At 39.8% G+C, this 16635-nt stretch overlaps 1 protein-coding gene across 2 annotated transcripts in view; it reads left to right on the top strand.

Annotated features, from left to right (window-relative positions):
- LOC120525098 (voltage-gated potassium channel subunit beta-3-like) overlaps positions 1-16635 on the top strand; it is a 242011-nt gene that overhangs the window by 155828 nt on the left and 69548 nt on the right. The window lies entirely within an intron of this gene.

A 16635-nucleotide genomic window follows, 5' to 3' on the forward strand; every position in this document is an offset into this window, starting at 1 on the left:
CGGGAGCAGAGAGGACTGAGCTTGCTGGAGGAGGCAAGGAGGCGGCCTGAAGTGGAAGAAAGGCATTGTTGTGGCCAGGACTTTGAGGACTTTTGGGGGTTTTGTGGTGCACTTGTGAACTTAATATTGTAAATAAACGTGATTGTGGATGAGATGAATGTGTCCGCCTGTCTGTGTCTGGGCCAGCTTCCACACTATATAATCTGAGCAGTATGTCTGCCTCTAATTTCCAAATCACTCAGAACCACCTTAATAGTTCCTTTTATCACTGATTTGTCATCCTCTTCATTACATGTGAAAACCTCAGAAAAATGCAAGTTTAGAGCATCTGCTATTTCACTTGTCTTTATCTTTTAATTCACCTTTACTATTTCTGATGCATTTCACCTCCTCCTTGACTGTTCTTTTACTACTAAAATATTGAAAGACTCTCTTTGGGTCATCTTTTGCCTTATCTGCACTATTCCTCTCCAACTGCCTTTTAGCGTCCCTATTATCCTTGTTAATGGTTGCCTTCATGTTCTCAAAGTCCCTACAACTCACACTGGTGCTATTAATCTTATAAACCGTATGCAGCTGCTTTTACTTTGCAGCTCTCTTTTCAACTCTTTATTGAACCACCACAGAGATTTTAAAAAATGTCCTATTAATTCCAAATTTAGGTATGTACCTGTCCTGCATTAAATGTAAACCATTTTTAAACCTGTTCCAATGCTCCTCAACTGTCTCCACTCATAAAAGCTTATCCTGGTCTATCCTTCTTAGACTTTGCTGCATCTCTTCAAAATTTGCCCTACCAAAGTTAAACTTAATACCGTGGAACCAAATCGGGTTACGATCAAAAAGTTTGCCAAACTTTTGCATCTGTTCACGATCACATACTCGGATGACGAACAAGCCAGTTTCCCTTCCAGTTTGTATGCGCCGGTGATTTCCGCATGTGTCCAGTCTCTCCCTGTGCAGTACATTGTTCTCAGTCAGACGTGCATTGCGCAGAGGGACTTTACCTCAAAACTGGAATCTCCTCTTCACGCAGTTCCTCCCCACTTCCTTCATGCCAGAACTCGACTCATGCAAGGTTCGTTTTCTTGGTTGTTTATAGTTAGTTTTTGTATAAATTACGGATTTTTCAAATGTTCATTTTTTTTCCTGTGCTTAAAACTCATTAAAAAAGTGTTTACAGCGAGCAGTTTTTAAGGCTGTAGCGTGAACTCTTGCAATGTTAGTTTTCTCTGTTCAAGGTTTTCTCAGTGTTATTCAATGTTTTTACATTTAGTTTACTATTACACTGTGCATTCTATGGTATAATTAACTATTTTTCTGCTTAAAAATCTATATTTACATACAGCTCATACAGTCTGGAATGGATTAATTGTATTTACATACAGTAATACAGGGGAAATTACTTCGGGTCACGACCAAATCGGGTTGCAACCAGAGTTTTGGAACAAATTACGGTCGTGACCTGTGGTTCCGCTGTAGTTTTAGTCTTAGCTACTCCCTCTTCACAAAACATTGAGAACTGTATTATAATATGGTCACTTGACCCTAGTTGTTCAATCACCTCTACACCCTCAATTCTATCCTGATTTTTACAAAATACTAAATCTAGACAGGCTTCATCCTGCGTTGATGCTTTAACATACTGTGTAAAAAATCAGTCACTGACTACTTCTAAAAGCTCCTGCATTTGTACTTTGCTATTTGCAAGGCTATCCCAGTTAACATTCAGGTAGTTAAAGTCCCCCATGAAATAATATTCCTCTGTAAACTTGCATTTTAATTTTTACTAAATAGATGTCCTTTGAAATTTCTGTCTGCATTGGGTGGTCTATAATACACTCCCAAAATAAGACCTCTTTCCCCAATGCTTTTTTAAGGCAGATGTTCTCACTAAGATGGGGCTGGTCATCAAACTGAAAAGGACTTGTGTTTAAATTCTTTTAGACATAAACATTAACCTCATCTCCTTTTCTTTTCTGTTCTGTCAGTCCTTCCTAAAAAATGTGTAGACCCTCTGTTTTATACACATCCCCATCTTTTATTTTTATTTATTTTTAGCATCTGTTATTGCTATGATATCATAATTATGTTCCGTTACATAAACTCCAACTCACTCACTTATTTTTGATACTTCTAGCATTAATGTGTTACTTCTTTTACCTTTGCATTTAAACGCTGGGTTAGAATTTCCATTACTGTGCACTTTCATTTTTATACTATTGTTTGTTCTTTCATGTACAGTTCTCAACCTGGCCTGTCCTAATCTCCCTGCACCCCTCTCCCCAATTTAAACAATCCTCGATTAAACTATTTATACGCCTGCCCAACACATTAATGCCCCTCTGGTTCAGATGCAACCCATCGCACTGGAACAGGTCCCATCTGTTTCAAAAGGAGTCCCAATGCCCTATAAACCTATACCTATCTACCCTACACCAAGAATTGAGCCACAAGTTAAGTCTTCTAATCTCCGTAGTCTTATCTGGACTGGCATGTGGCACAGGCAGAACGTCAGAGAAGACTACCTTGTCAGTTCTTCTCCTCAGCCTGGTACTTATCTCATTAAATTAACTCAAACCACTTACACCTTAACACCAGCAAGACCAAGGAGCTGGTGGTGGATTTTAGGAGGCCCAGGCCCCTCATGAACCCTGTGATCATCAGAGGTGACTGTGTGCAGAGGGTGCAGACCTATAAATATCTGTGAGTGCAGCTAGATGACAAATTGGACTGGACTGCCAATACTGATGCTCTGTGTAAGAAAGGTCAGAGCAGACTATACTTTCTGAGAAGGTTGGCATCCTTCAACATCTGCAGTAAGATGCTGCAGATGTTCTACCAGACGGTTGTGGCGAGTGCCCTCTTCTACGCGGTGGTGTGCTGGGGTGGCAGCATGAAGATGAAAGACGCCTCACGCCTGGACAAACTTGTTAAGAAGGCAGGCTCTATTGTAGGAGTAAAGTTGGACAGTTTAACATCTGTGGCAGAGCGACGGGCATTAAGCAAACTCCTGTCAATCATGAAGAATCCACTGCATCCACTGAACAGTGTCATCTCCAGACAGAGGAGTAGCTTCAGTGACAGACTTTTGTCACTGTCCTGCTCCACTGACAGACTGAGGAGATCGTTCCTCCCCCACACTATGCGACTCTTCAATTCCACCCGGGGGAGTAAATGCTAACATTCATTTTATTTTTTTATTTTTTTTCATTTTATTTATATTTTCATTTCTATTACTATTTAATTTAATAATGTTTCTTTGTGTCAGTGTACTGCTGCTGGATTGTGTGAATTTCCCCTTGGGATTAATAAGGTATCTATCTATCTATCTATCTATCTATCTATCTATCTATCTATCTATCTATCTATCTATCTATCTATCTATCTATCTATCTGTCTATCTATCTATCAAATTTGAATCATAGAATGAACAGACTTCCCTTATGTATGTCATTTGTTCCAACATGGGCAATTACAACTGGATCCTCCCCGGTCTGGCCAAAAGCCTATTGACCCTCCCAGGTATATACAATTAAATATAATATCATATTGCACTCTGTAAAAATCAGCCAGTTTACCTCGAAACTACTGTTTACCATACCAGAAAAATCTCAGAACACATTTGACATAACCCAAAAGCAACTATTTATATACCAAATGCTATATTACAAAAATGCTTTTTTCTTTAGTTCTTTCTTTTAAATCTTCCCTTTTCTGTGCTTACTTCTCATTGGTGGTTTATTATTCATACATTTAAACCTTAAAACATGGAGACATTATTGTTACATTGCTACATGGTGATTGGATTAACGATGATTTCCTTGTTCTTTAAGGTAGCTCACTATTCTTACAAGGACAGCTAGCTTTTGTCACACTAGAATTGTAATCATGCAACTGTCGTGAATTTTGAGAGTCCCAAAAGCAACAAAAAGTTCCAAATGCACTTTAAAAATTGCCATCAAGATAGGTATATCGCCATCAAACCCTGGCTAGATCTTTATGAAATACAGTAATAGGATTATTCTGAAAATGCTCTTCAAAAACATAGAAGCTCCACAGAGCACAAGAAAACCAAGGAATTGTCCAAAAACATTAAAGCAATCCAGTCCCAACAAGTCCAAATGCACAAATCCAGGAGCATAGTCAAACACAGAGCATGAAGGTCAAAATTATGAACAAACTCTCCACTCTCAGGCAAATTTGAAATGAACCGCCATGGACTGTGGAAGATCTGCTATATTTATAGGGTGGAGGGCTGTTACTTGGGATTTATTGGCTCTGCCTCTTGGAGGACCACCTGAAATGCACATGAAACATAACAAAGACAACTAATAGATAACATCAAAAACAAAGAATAATGCACATAATCAACAAAAGCAACATTGCTGTAAGGTAAATAAATGGCACAAAAATGAATAAAAAGACATGATGTGGTGTACCAGGTCCACAGCTCAAGTCAACTGGGCCACTTTTTAAGTAAATAATCGCCGCACTCGTGGCTTAGAGAAGGTCGTGGTATGTGTGGTCGAAAGCAGTTCCCGGGAGAATTTGTGATACGGGCGGTCCTCGTTTAAGTGTACAGTTAAGGAGTCGACTGTATCCATAATTGGCGCTGGGAGCTGCTAATTGCCACATCTGAGCCACATCCCCGTGATAAATAGAAGCACAATGCAGTTAAAAAGGGGTAAAAGAAGAAAAAACTGACAGAGGTTGGAGGAGAAGAAGAAGGCAGGAAGCAGGGAGAGAAAAGCCGGTGCAGGAGAGAGCAAACGAGCAAGCGCAGTCTCGAGGACTGCTTAGTGAGAGCCTAGGTGTTTGGCCGGCACCCGAAGAGCAGTCGATTGTGGTCGCTGAGCATTTTATGAAGAGTGAGAGTGATCGGAAGAAGGATGGATCACCGTGAAAGGCCGTGGAAGGCAACGGGAGTCAGGACTTGGGACATGAAAGCCCCAGCGTGAGCGTTTCGGTCGCTGGGGAGCCCAAGTTGTGGTTTAGTGAAACCTACCGGAGCCAGGGATCGGCGAGGCGAATGAACCAGCAGAAGAAGGCATAGAGAAGGTCAGCTGCAGGTAGGGGAGCTCCCCTATTGCATAGCCTGGATGGGAGAAGCAGGAGAGTCATCAGTAAAAGAAGGCACCGTGCTTTGTGTTTTTAAAGAGAATGTTTCCAGCCATTATTTTAACCTCATTGTTTTTTAAAGGATGTTTTTTTTTCTAATGGATTTTAACCTCCACCTTTTTTATTGATTATTTATTTAAGGACTTATTTCGAAGCACTGCACTTTATTTTGAACACTTTTTTTTGTTTGTTGTTGTTTTAATAAAAGCACTTGGCACTTTTGCACCATCCCCTTCCTCCATTGCTTGAGCCTCATGGTACAGCTCATCAGTGACATTACTGATAGTGTCGGGTTCGAGGGCTCCCAGAAGCAAGATGGGAGCATGGAGTGAAACCCGCATCGTCACACATGAAACAAGACTTTGAACCCCAGCTGAAAAATGACAACAACTATGGCAGGCTTGTCTTTTTTAGGGATTCCTCTGCAGAGGGTACTGAAGTGGTTCATTCATACAATGGAATGCCAGATACAAGATTTACAATCTTCGTCTTCTTCTTTCAGCTGCTCCTGTTAGAGATTGCCACAGCAGATCATCTTCCATATCGTCCTGTCTTCTGTTACACCCATCACCTGCATGTCCTCCCTCACCACATCCATAAACCTTCTCTTAGGCCTTCCTCTTTTCCTCTTAACCTGGCAGCTCCATCTTTAACATCCTTTTCCCAATATACCCAGCATCTCTCCTCTGCACATATCCAAACCAATGTGTTTAAGTAGGAGAGTTCATCTTACAATACACCTATAGACACAAGTGTCCCAATGTGACCAAACATTTTACATTTCTAGCTGCTTATTACTTGGTTAGCACTTGTTATGCTAACATGTACAGTATGGTGTGTGCCTATTAATTGAACAATTGCACTCACACAGGCTTTGAATTTTGATGCTGCTGCAGGAACCTGCTTACAAGAACCTGCACCATCAAGTGGTTCCAGTCTGGGAGTTTTCAGTGTAAAGTCTGCATATTCTCCACTTGCTATTGTGCATTTTCAAAGAAATGCTTCAAATTGAGGGCCATGTCTCTTGACGTGTCCCATGCTGGACTGGCATCCCAATCAGGACTTGTTCTTGTCTCACACCTATTGTTACTTATTGCTATTGCTGTGTCTGGTATGTCTGACATCTGTTCTACAGTCTGGCCTTAGTTGTACAATTAGCTGATGGACAGATGTTGCTTTTCACTTACTCTATGTTAATTAATTTGTATTTTGTTTTTAATGTGTTTTAACAAATCTGTTCCCTTATTGTGTTAGTTCTAAATTTATTAAGTGATATAATCTACTCTTGCCTTGAGAGATATTGTCGTGCTCTGCGCCTGCTCTTGGTGATGTGTGCTGCTCAAGAACAAAGTAGTTTATACTGTTGTATTGTATTTCTGAGGTGGCCATGATAGATTGGCCATCTAGCTCTTTGAAAAGTATTGCTTGTGTTCTGTTTTGTTTATTGTATTTGACACGTATTGCTCGTTCAACCTATATGGAGGAGGTTTTCTCTCTGAATTGCCCTTCTGAAGAGTTCTTTAATTTTTTTTTATTCTACAAGGCTTTTTTGGGAGTTTGTTCTTGTCTTCTTAGAGAATTAAGGATGGGGGTATGTCAAAAAACAGGGCCTGTTAAAGCCTATTGGGACATTCCTTGTGTAATTTTGGGCTATACAAGACATAAATCGTTGCTGTTGTTGTTGCTGCTGCATGAGTAGACTGCTTCTCATGGCCCTTAGCAAATTAACTCTTTGACGGCTGAATATTTTTTCCAAATAACTCAGTTTTCTGAAAAGCACACAATGCACTAGTTTCACACATAAATCAACATAAAACGTCTGTTGCTACGTGCTGTGGCTGCTATTGGTGCCTATGCAGGGGTGGCTCGATGGTCAGCAGGAATGTACGGCTGGCCGGCTACCTCTCTATCTTCACACAGCAGATGAGCAATGGTGGCAGTCGCAGTGTGACACAATATGGTTTGTACCTCTTGTCATCATAAGTGGTGGTGCTCCTAGGCGAACGCTGCTGTAGTTGTATCAGCTAGGCAAACGTGTTCAGCACTACGATCAGTTGGGGACCAAAAGGCTCATGCTGGTACTTCACTTTTGTTTTCAATATTCATCTCCAGAACACTTTGATCAAACTCTGAGTCCGAAAAGTCAGAATCTGATTTAGCGATAAAATGTAAAACGTCCATGGAGCATTTTGCTTTGCACATTTGCTTTAGTCTCGCCAGATGTCGATGGTATTTTAGAGGCTGTTTGCTCTTTACTACTCATGAACGTGCAGGGAATCGAGGTCAAATCAACACAGCTACGTAACTTTCCTTCAAACAAAGAGAGTCAATCTTAAATGTAAGAGTGAGTTTTGTCGCAGTGTACAGCCAATTACCGTCTTCTACCCCTGAACTTCGATAAAAGTCCTCCTCTTCACATGCTATAACGTGCATCTTTTTGTGGCACCATAAACTGAAACCAAAAAAACATAATTACTAATTAACCTAAAAAGGTGAAAGGGGGAAAGATTAAGAGGTGGATGGAAGCCGGATTAACATTTAATTTAAGATATTCAGAAATGCATTTATCATACCTTAAAATGAGTTACAGATATCTGAAAATATTTAAGATATATTAAAATTAATGTTAGATATCTAAACCATAAATGTTTCAACATTTATACATCAAATGGATTTCAAGATATCTTGAAATGACACACTTTTCATTTGAAGATATTTCAAATGCATTTGAAGATAAATGAAAGAAATCTTGAAATTATTTTGTGCAGATTGAGATCTGTGAGATTGATCTTAAAATATATGTTGTGATGGACAGCCAGGATACTCCTGGAATGGAAGGATGGGGGAAGGTACCTTTTCCAGGACAGTGCCTCCCCTAAAACGCTAGATGGCAGCTCCCCTGGAGTGTAGTGGCGCCCCAGATTCCTGCAGGGTATCCTGGGACTTGGAGTTTGGTTTATCAGCCCTGTTGGTTGCCATAGGTGCCGCCAGGGGGAGCTGTCGAAGGAACTGGGGACTCATCCTTTCCATGTAGCTCGGAAGTACGAGGTGGTCATGAGGACCTTCCGGGCTGAAGAAAAGACAGTTCTTCATTAGACCCAGAAGTGCTAGCAAGTCGGGAAGGAGTACTATTTAAAAGACTGTTGGAGACTCAGCAAGGGAGCTGGAGTTGGGAGGTAGAGGTGAGAATTGTAATTACTAGTATATTTATTTGCCTGTGTTTTGATTGATAGGCACTGTACAAAAACGAAGAAATAAAAACAACTTCTTGGTCTTTTTAAAACATGTTGTCAGAGTCTGTGTTTCAGCTTAAGCGCTGGTATGGTGCTGGTATAGCGCCATCTTGTGTTTTAATGTGTAGGTATTTAGAGATATCTGAAATGTAATTCAAGATATGTCAAAATGACTTCCTATAAAATTGCCTATTTTCTGTCTATTTTCAGACATCTCAAAATGATCAGGAAGTTATCTTTTGGTATCTCATGCATTTCAGATATCTCAAAATGGTCTGGATATTATTTATATTTATATATTTTAAAATGTATTTCAGATATGATCTGAATTACCATTTAGAAACGTCTAAAAATGCATTTTAAGATATCTGGAAATGCATTTTAGACATCTCAAATAGACATCTGTAATGCATTTTATGATTATGGCAAGCCGGTATGCAAGGCACATTAACACTTAAGAGGTATCTCAAAATGAATTTCAGAAGTCTTAAAATGCAATTTACTTTTTTAGAAGTCTGAAACTCGTTTTAACATATCTCAGAATAAATTCCTTTACAGATGTCTGTAATTCAATTTGAGATATATAAAATGCATTTCCAGATTTTTCCAAATTTTAATTTGGCTTGCCATTTTGCCATACATGCAGTTATTTTGAGATATCTTGAAATGCGTACAAGATATCTCAAAATGTATTGCCGCTATCTTAAAATGTAAAGGAACATATTATTAGATGTCTGTAAATGAGTTGCATATATCTCAAAGAGTATGTTGCATTTTAATTTATCTGAAATTTGTTTTGAGATATTTCTAAATTTTACTTTGTATTAAAATGATACGAAATTACACAATGTTTCATTTTAAGATACTGTATCTCAAATGTAATTCAAGGTATCTTGAAATTTCTTGTGCATGTTGAGATATCTCCAAAACATTTAGAGATACCTTAAAATAAGTGTGTAGGCATTTTAGAATATCTGAAATACATTTCAAGACATCTCAACTAAACAGTAAGTCCCTTTGAAAGAACAAGGACATTTTAAGAAAGAGTTCAAGACATCTCACGATGCATTTCAGATATCCTAAAATGCATGGAAGGTCAGTGTGAGATATCAAATTGTTTATATGTAGTTCTAAAAATTGAGAACAGGCAAGTTACATAATTTGCTCAGAGATACATGGTGAGGCAGCGGTAAGGACCAATCCAGCGACTTTGAGGTCTAAGAGAACATGCAAACTCCACACAGACACTACTTGAGATGGGATGTAGGCCTAAATCCCTTGATGTTGAAGGAAACTAAACTCCAGAGTTTCCAGAAAAACATACACAGATGTGTAAAGCAAGGGTCAAATTGTGTTGAGCATGTAGCATTAGCTCCAAGAATGGCCCAGGTTTAGTGTTTGGAAAAGTATGTAGAAAGGTAGGACAAACCTCAAAGCCGCAAAACAACCACAATAACAACACAAATAATAATCACTCAGCATAAGATCCACCTCTGGCTCTGCCAGAGACCCCACTAGAATTTGTCAAGAAGAATGCTGCTGCATTCTCTCATCCTGTCACTCTCATTCTTTTGCTCTCAGTCCGTCTCACTCTCTCTAATGCTTTCACTTCCCTTTCCTCTCATTGTCCTTCCCTCTTACTCTCACTCCTTCTCTCTATGACACTAATGCTGTCACTCCCCTTTCTCCTCTGTCTTCCTCTCACTCCCTCTAACTTTCACTTCCTCTTGCAGTCACTCCTCTCCTCTCACTCCTTCCCACTCCTTCCTTCATTCTTTTTTCTTATCACTCTCAGTCCCTCTCTCTCTCCCAGCTGAGTTGCTGTCACTGCTCCAGCTTTTATCTTCTCCATATGCAGGTCGGATACACAGGTATCCTACATAAGTTTGAACCCTGATCTCCAGAGCTGTGAGTCCATAATACGTATCAGTATGCCACCTTCATCTGTGCAAGTCAGCAACAAAATTCAGTGTTTAGTGTATACATCATCAGTCACTTGCGAATTGCCTAAATATAGAACCACTTATAGAGCTGACGGCCTCATGTTCATAAATAAATGAAAATCACATGCAGTACTAAATCTTGTACTGGGTCATTCAAGTTGACACAAGTTTTGCAAACCAAGTATCCTCTGTCCTGCACCCTGGGATTTCCTGTGGTTGGATGTCAAAAGGTTAATGATTTCCAGCCCTTAATAAACTGTCTTGTTCTATAATCGATGAGATAAACAACATCCTAATAGCATGAGAGTGATGGCCTTCACTGCCTGCTGACTGGGGCGGAAACATCTGACCTTTAGTCCTTGGGGTCCTGCACTCTATAGCCTGTCATGATGTCCAACTCAGTGTCTCGTCCGTAGCAAGGAGGCTGGTAGAAGGTGGTCCAGTGTACCTCTAATGTGTTCTTTTACATTATTTAAAAGAGGCAGCAATGTCTAAAAAGCATGCAAATAAAATTTATTTTGTATAGCAAACTTCCTTTAATGAACACTGTGACAAAATAATTCACAAGTGCATGGCTATGGCATAATACATTTTCCACAAACATTTTTTTAGGGTCAAACAGGCAGCCCAAAGTGGGGCTGAATTGAGGTTTAAAGTCTTATGCCTTATGAGTGTGTAGCACAAATCTGGAGCGATGCATTCATCGGGGTTAACCTCCCATTGCTAAAACCATCTTCCCATGATGAAGATTTGAAAAAGTCACAGTCTTCAGCTTTTCTACTGATCTCATTTAGCCTCCATTCTTCCTGTTAAAATTCTACCCACGTGTCCTCAGAAGTCAGCACTTTTCCACCCACTATAATTGTTTAGATGCCTAAGACAACAAACAATTATGTAGCAGTTTTTAGGAAATACCTGCAACTGGAAATTGTGCCATTTCTTGGTCTTAGAGTTTTTAAAGCATCTTTCTTAATGTTTAAGCCTTTTCATTCTTTTTCTTGATCCCTTGTTCTCATGATAATACGCTTAAAATGGTGGGCCATGTAACTCGATCCCCGAACACAAAGCAGCTGCTTCTTTAGAATACCTGGCTTTCCAGTAGTAACAGTGAGCCTTGTATTCTGTGTTTAGCTGATACTCTTAACCACAGTGATTTATAAACCATGAGGGCACGGGACAGCCATATCCATTTTAATACAACTGGAATGCTGGTAGATTAGATAACATGCTGAAGTTCACAGATTGAGACTGAATTGACATGCTTATGTTATACAATCCAACAATTTAGTCACTAGGCCACAATGAATATCCCCACAAAGGACCATGGTAGACATGCTTATGCACCCTAGGGAGACTTCTTCGTCATGTGTGCCATTCCATCAGCAGGATCATCATTGACAAAAGCCTTAAGGCCAGAGGCTCACAAAGAGCAATCCAAGTGTGAACCCCAGAAGAAGCTCCTTGGCAGTCTATAACTGGAGACGCCCTAATAGCCCACATAGCAGCTGTTCAGCTCAGGGTCTTCAACCCATGTAAGGTAATTTGCAAGGAATGTAGTGCTTGAGCAGGGCTGGGGGTACGTGACACCCTTGGTCTAAATATATTGTTTTTTGTAAGTTTAAGAGTGTTCTGTCAAGAAAAGGCAGCAAAGTAGGGCAGCACTGTACTTAGATGCACCACAGAGTACCTCTACCATTGTTAATTCTGAAGAAAATTAGCTTCATATTTCTTTTCAAAGAATGTGACAGTATACATTTGTTATGTTTTCATATGTATTATACATTGGATTTGAACTCGCACTTTATTATGTTGTAGATTTTACTTTAAATGAGTACATTTGCCAGCGTTTCTTACGTCTACACTCAATAACCCATAATGACAAAGTGAAAGCATGTTTTCAGAAATGTTTACCAATTTATTAAAAATCAAAAACTAAAATGTCTCATTCTTTAGTATTCAGACCCTTAATTCAATACTTTGCAGAGGCCCATTTGTCAGCAAATACAACTGGAAGTGTTCTTGGTTAAATCTCTCCAACGTCTGCACACCTGGAGTTAAACAGTTTATTCCATTCTTCTAGGAAGATCTTCTCAAGCTCCATTACATTTCACATGTTCTGTAGGTTTCAAGTCTGAGCCACTCTAGGACACTCCAAGCCTTGTCACGAAGCCACTCCTACGATGCCTTGGCCACATGTGTTGGGTTGTTGACATGCTGAAAGGTGAATTGTTGCCCCAATCTGAGGTTGTGTGCACTCAATAGCAGGTTTTCTTCAAGGACCTCTCTGTATTGGGCTGCATATCTTCTTTCTTCAAATCTGACCAGTCTATTGTGCTTGTCCCAGCTGCTGAGAAGCACTCCAATAGCATGAAGCTGTCACCACCATGCTTCACCATAGGGATGCTATTAAGCCAGTGATGAGCAGGGCTTGGTCTTTGCCAGGCATTGTGCTCAGAGTTCTACTCAAAGAGTTAACTTTTTGTCTCATCAAACCCGAGGATCTTTTTTTCCTCACGTCTCAGTCATTTAAATGCTGTTTATCAACCTCCAATAAACACCTAATTGATGAAGCACTGCTGAAATGGTCATCCTTCCAACAGATTTTACCTTCTCAGCAGAAGACTTCTGAAGCTCTCTTAGAGATTCCTTTTGTGTTTTTGGTCATCTCTCTGAGCAAGACCTTTCTTGCCTGGTTACTTAGTTTGGCCTAATGGCCAACTCTAGAAAGAGTCTTGGTTCTACACTTCTTCCATTTCACAATTATGGAGACCACTGTGCTCCTGGTAACTCTCAGAATTTTAGAAATGGTTTTGAGCTTTTTGCTCTGATCTTTGCTTCAGCACAATTTTATCAAGGAGGTCTACAGAGAGTTCCTTAGACTTCATGGCTTGTTTTTTTGTCCTGACTTGCAATGGGGATTGTGGGACCTTCCATACACAGGTGTTTGACTTTCTAAATGATGTCCAATCGATTTAGTTTGCCACAGGTGAACTTCAATAAAGTTCTTTAAATATGTCAAGGATATTTAAAGCAAACAGAATGCACCTTAGCACAAACTGGAATGTACCAGCAAATTAAATGATCTGAGTATTTACATAATTGAGAGATTTCACTTTTTGATTTTTTATAAATGAGCAAATATGAGAAAACATATTTTCACTTTGTCATTATGGGTTAATGAGTGTAGATTGATGAGAAAAAAATGGCAACTTTTTCCATTTAAAATGAAATCTGCAACACAATAAAGCGCGCAGAAAGTAAAAGGGTTTGAATACCTTCTAAATCCACTGTATGTACACAACATCCATTTTCTTCATTCAGGCATCCATTTTCTAAGCTTTACTCTCCGAGTCAAAATCACACAGGGCTAGAGATGAACTCGGCAATATTGATGATTAGATAGGAACCAACGTGGAAGGGATACCACTTCAGCAGAAACACACACTGGACAACTTAGATGTGCAGTTTTTGGGATGTGGGAAGAAGCTGAGATAGATTAAGAAGATCCATGTAATACTGTATGTGCAGAATCAAGACAAACACTGACAGTTCCAAAAACTTGAATCAAGGACCAGAGCTGAGGCTTGTATTTGCAGGATCAACAATTCCCACCCATCACTGTACAGACTCACACACTCCACCTCCTTGGCCAATGTGAAATGTGCATGACATGCAGGATAGATAGATAGATAGATAGATAGATAGATAGATAGATAGATAGATAGATAGATAGATACTTTATTAATCCCAAGGGGAAACACTACTTGGCCTTCTTTATAACCACATCAATGCACCTGCATAATGTCTCACTGGGACTGGGACTGCCAGAAAGAAGAAAGTGGACAAGCCACACCAAAGATAGTTTAAGGCACTGAACCTGTATCAGGAAGACCTAGATTGAGTTCACATGATTGTTATATAGATTGTTCACAACGGCACTCAGTTTTGTATCCTCTCCTTCACCACAACCTCCAGGGGGTCCAAACTGTGTCCTATAACTGAGCGTGCCCTTTTATTTAGCCTGTTGATTCAATGGGCCTTTCTTGAAGTGATGTTACCAGCCCAACACAGCACAATGTAGAAAATCACACTGGAAATCATTGAGTTGTAAAAGATGTGAAGGATGTCACTTCTCATAGTAAAGGAACACAGCCTCCTAAGGAAAATGAGCCTGCTCTTCCCTTTCTTATATTGATGTTCTGTGTTACAAGACCAATCCAGTGTGTCATTGATGTGGACCCCCAAGTATTTGCAGAGCGCACCACCTCTATATCCACTTCTTGAATAGTGACTGCTCTTTGGTACGGCAAAATTCAATAGTTCCTTGGTTTTGCTGATGTTAAGATGCAGACAATTCTCTTTGCACAAAGAAGCAAAGTTCTCCATCTGAGAATTCCTGCCAGTGACCTGACCTGGTCTTATATTTATAGTCTGATGTGTACAGTGTGAAGAGAAAAGGAGACAGGACGGTTCCTTGAGGTGGTCCAGTGTTGCATACTGTCCTTGAGTCTCACAAACTATGGTCTGTCCAACAGATAGTCCATCAACCAGGTTAGTGGTGGGAAACTGGAGCACCTGAATAAAAGAAGAGCATATGAAGACCACACAGATAGAGTGACATAGTGGTAATTGAAGCCAGATCCCAGGGGCTGTGAGGAAACATCATTAACCACTGTGCCACAATCCAGAAGCCTTAAAAAGATTTCCTTGTTTTTGTTCAAATGCCACAGAGCATCAGTTTAACCGCCTTCAGCTTAGCTATTTCAGGACTGATGTAAAGCAGAAACTGCAATCAGTCGATCGAGTTGTTGACTTGCATTTAAGTTTCAAACTGCAGTACAGAATTAAAATAGTTGACTTTTAGGGGAAAAAAGTAACAATAATTTAACAGATGTCTGGCATGTGGAGCAGGACTTTTGAGAAAAGAGTTTTTGGATGCTGTATGATCAGGGCAATGATGAAGATAAGAGTCTGTGCCAACTACTGGGGAATTAATCTTCTTTTTATATAGCACCTTTCACAAGTGATCAATATGGGAAAGGTGCTATATAAATAAAATGTATCATTATTGTTAATATTATCATTTGAAGGTGTGTTACAGACGACACAAGAATACAAAATAAAGTAATGCAAACTCATTAAGAGAGTGGAAGTGGTTATTACTTCTGCTGTCATGGATTCAATATCCCGTTGTGAATCTTCTGACCTGTCATTGTCCTTGTGTCTATTGTGGGCTTTTTGTCCAGCTATTCTGGTGTTCCTCACACATCCCCAAACACATGAGTTGCAGGTTAATTGTCATTTCCTAATTGGTCTAATATTTAAATGTGGGTATGTACATGAATGGGCTCTCTGATGAACTGACTGGTTCCTTCCTTTCGGATAGACTTTGGTCTCCTGCCAGATTTAAAAATGTTACATAAGATAATTAAAATCTAATTGAGTGGAAATTCACTGCATTACAAGCAAACACTTTCACACTGGGGTCATTTAGAATCACCTGTAACTTGAAAGTATGTTTTTGAATTTTCAAGGAAACCTTGTTGGAAACAGATAAAGATGCCAACTGCGCACAGACAGCACCTCATCTGCAAATTCAACATGAGTCGAAACGCTCTGAGGCAGCAGCTCTATGTGGTGCACCACCATAACATCCAAGCATTTATAAGAACATATGCACTGCTGCCGATAACTAAACCAGGGTTCAAATACACAGGATTATTACCCATGTCAGCATGCCACCCCTATGTAGGCATAAGAGCACCCCGATTTGCCAAAAATGTCATAGCAAGAGTGACATTCATAACTGTGTGATCCAAAAATAGTCAGATTCCTCTTGATTGTCAGATTGAAACTTCTCCCTCTTCCATATAGTTTGATATTTGGTAACATCTTGTTTCCAGTATGCCTCGTGGGGATCTTACCTCTGTGTGTGCTTGTGGGGTATGAGGACGCCTCATTTTTATATTCAAAACTCCAGCCAGAAAGACGAACATGCAGAGAAATATCACCTTTCAAGATATATCTCACATATCCACAAAAAGGCAGAACTGCAGAATTTCAAGCCACACACTCAGAGAAGAAGTATAAATCCGCTCTCATCAGCACTTGCCTACGGGTCAGTGCAGTTGTCTTTATAGCCGTTGCTGACAGCTTTCGGAAACCTGTTTACTGCAAGTTTGGCTAACGAGCCTCTTAATTTACGGCAGTCATTTCACTGTTGTTTACACTGAGCTGCTCATTTCAGTTGTCATATCTGCTGTGTCGCCAAGCTTTTTAAATGACAGCACCGGCCATAGCGCAGCGTGTGCAACCGTTCCTGGAGTACCCTGGTAACG

This window comes from Polypterus senegalus, chromosome 3, assembly GCF_016835505.1.
Source record: "Polypterus senegalus isolate Bchr_013 chromosome 3, ASM1683550v1, whole genome shotgun sequence".
Lineage (NCBI taxonomy): Eukaryota > Metazoa > Chordata > Cladistia > Polypteriformes > Polypteridae > Polypterus > Polypterus senegalus.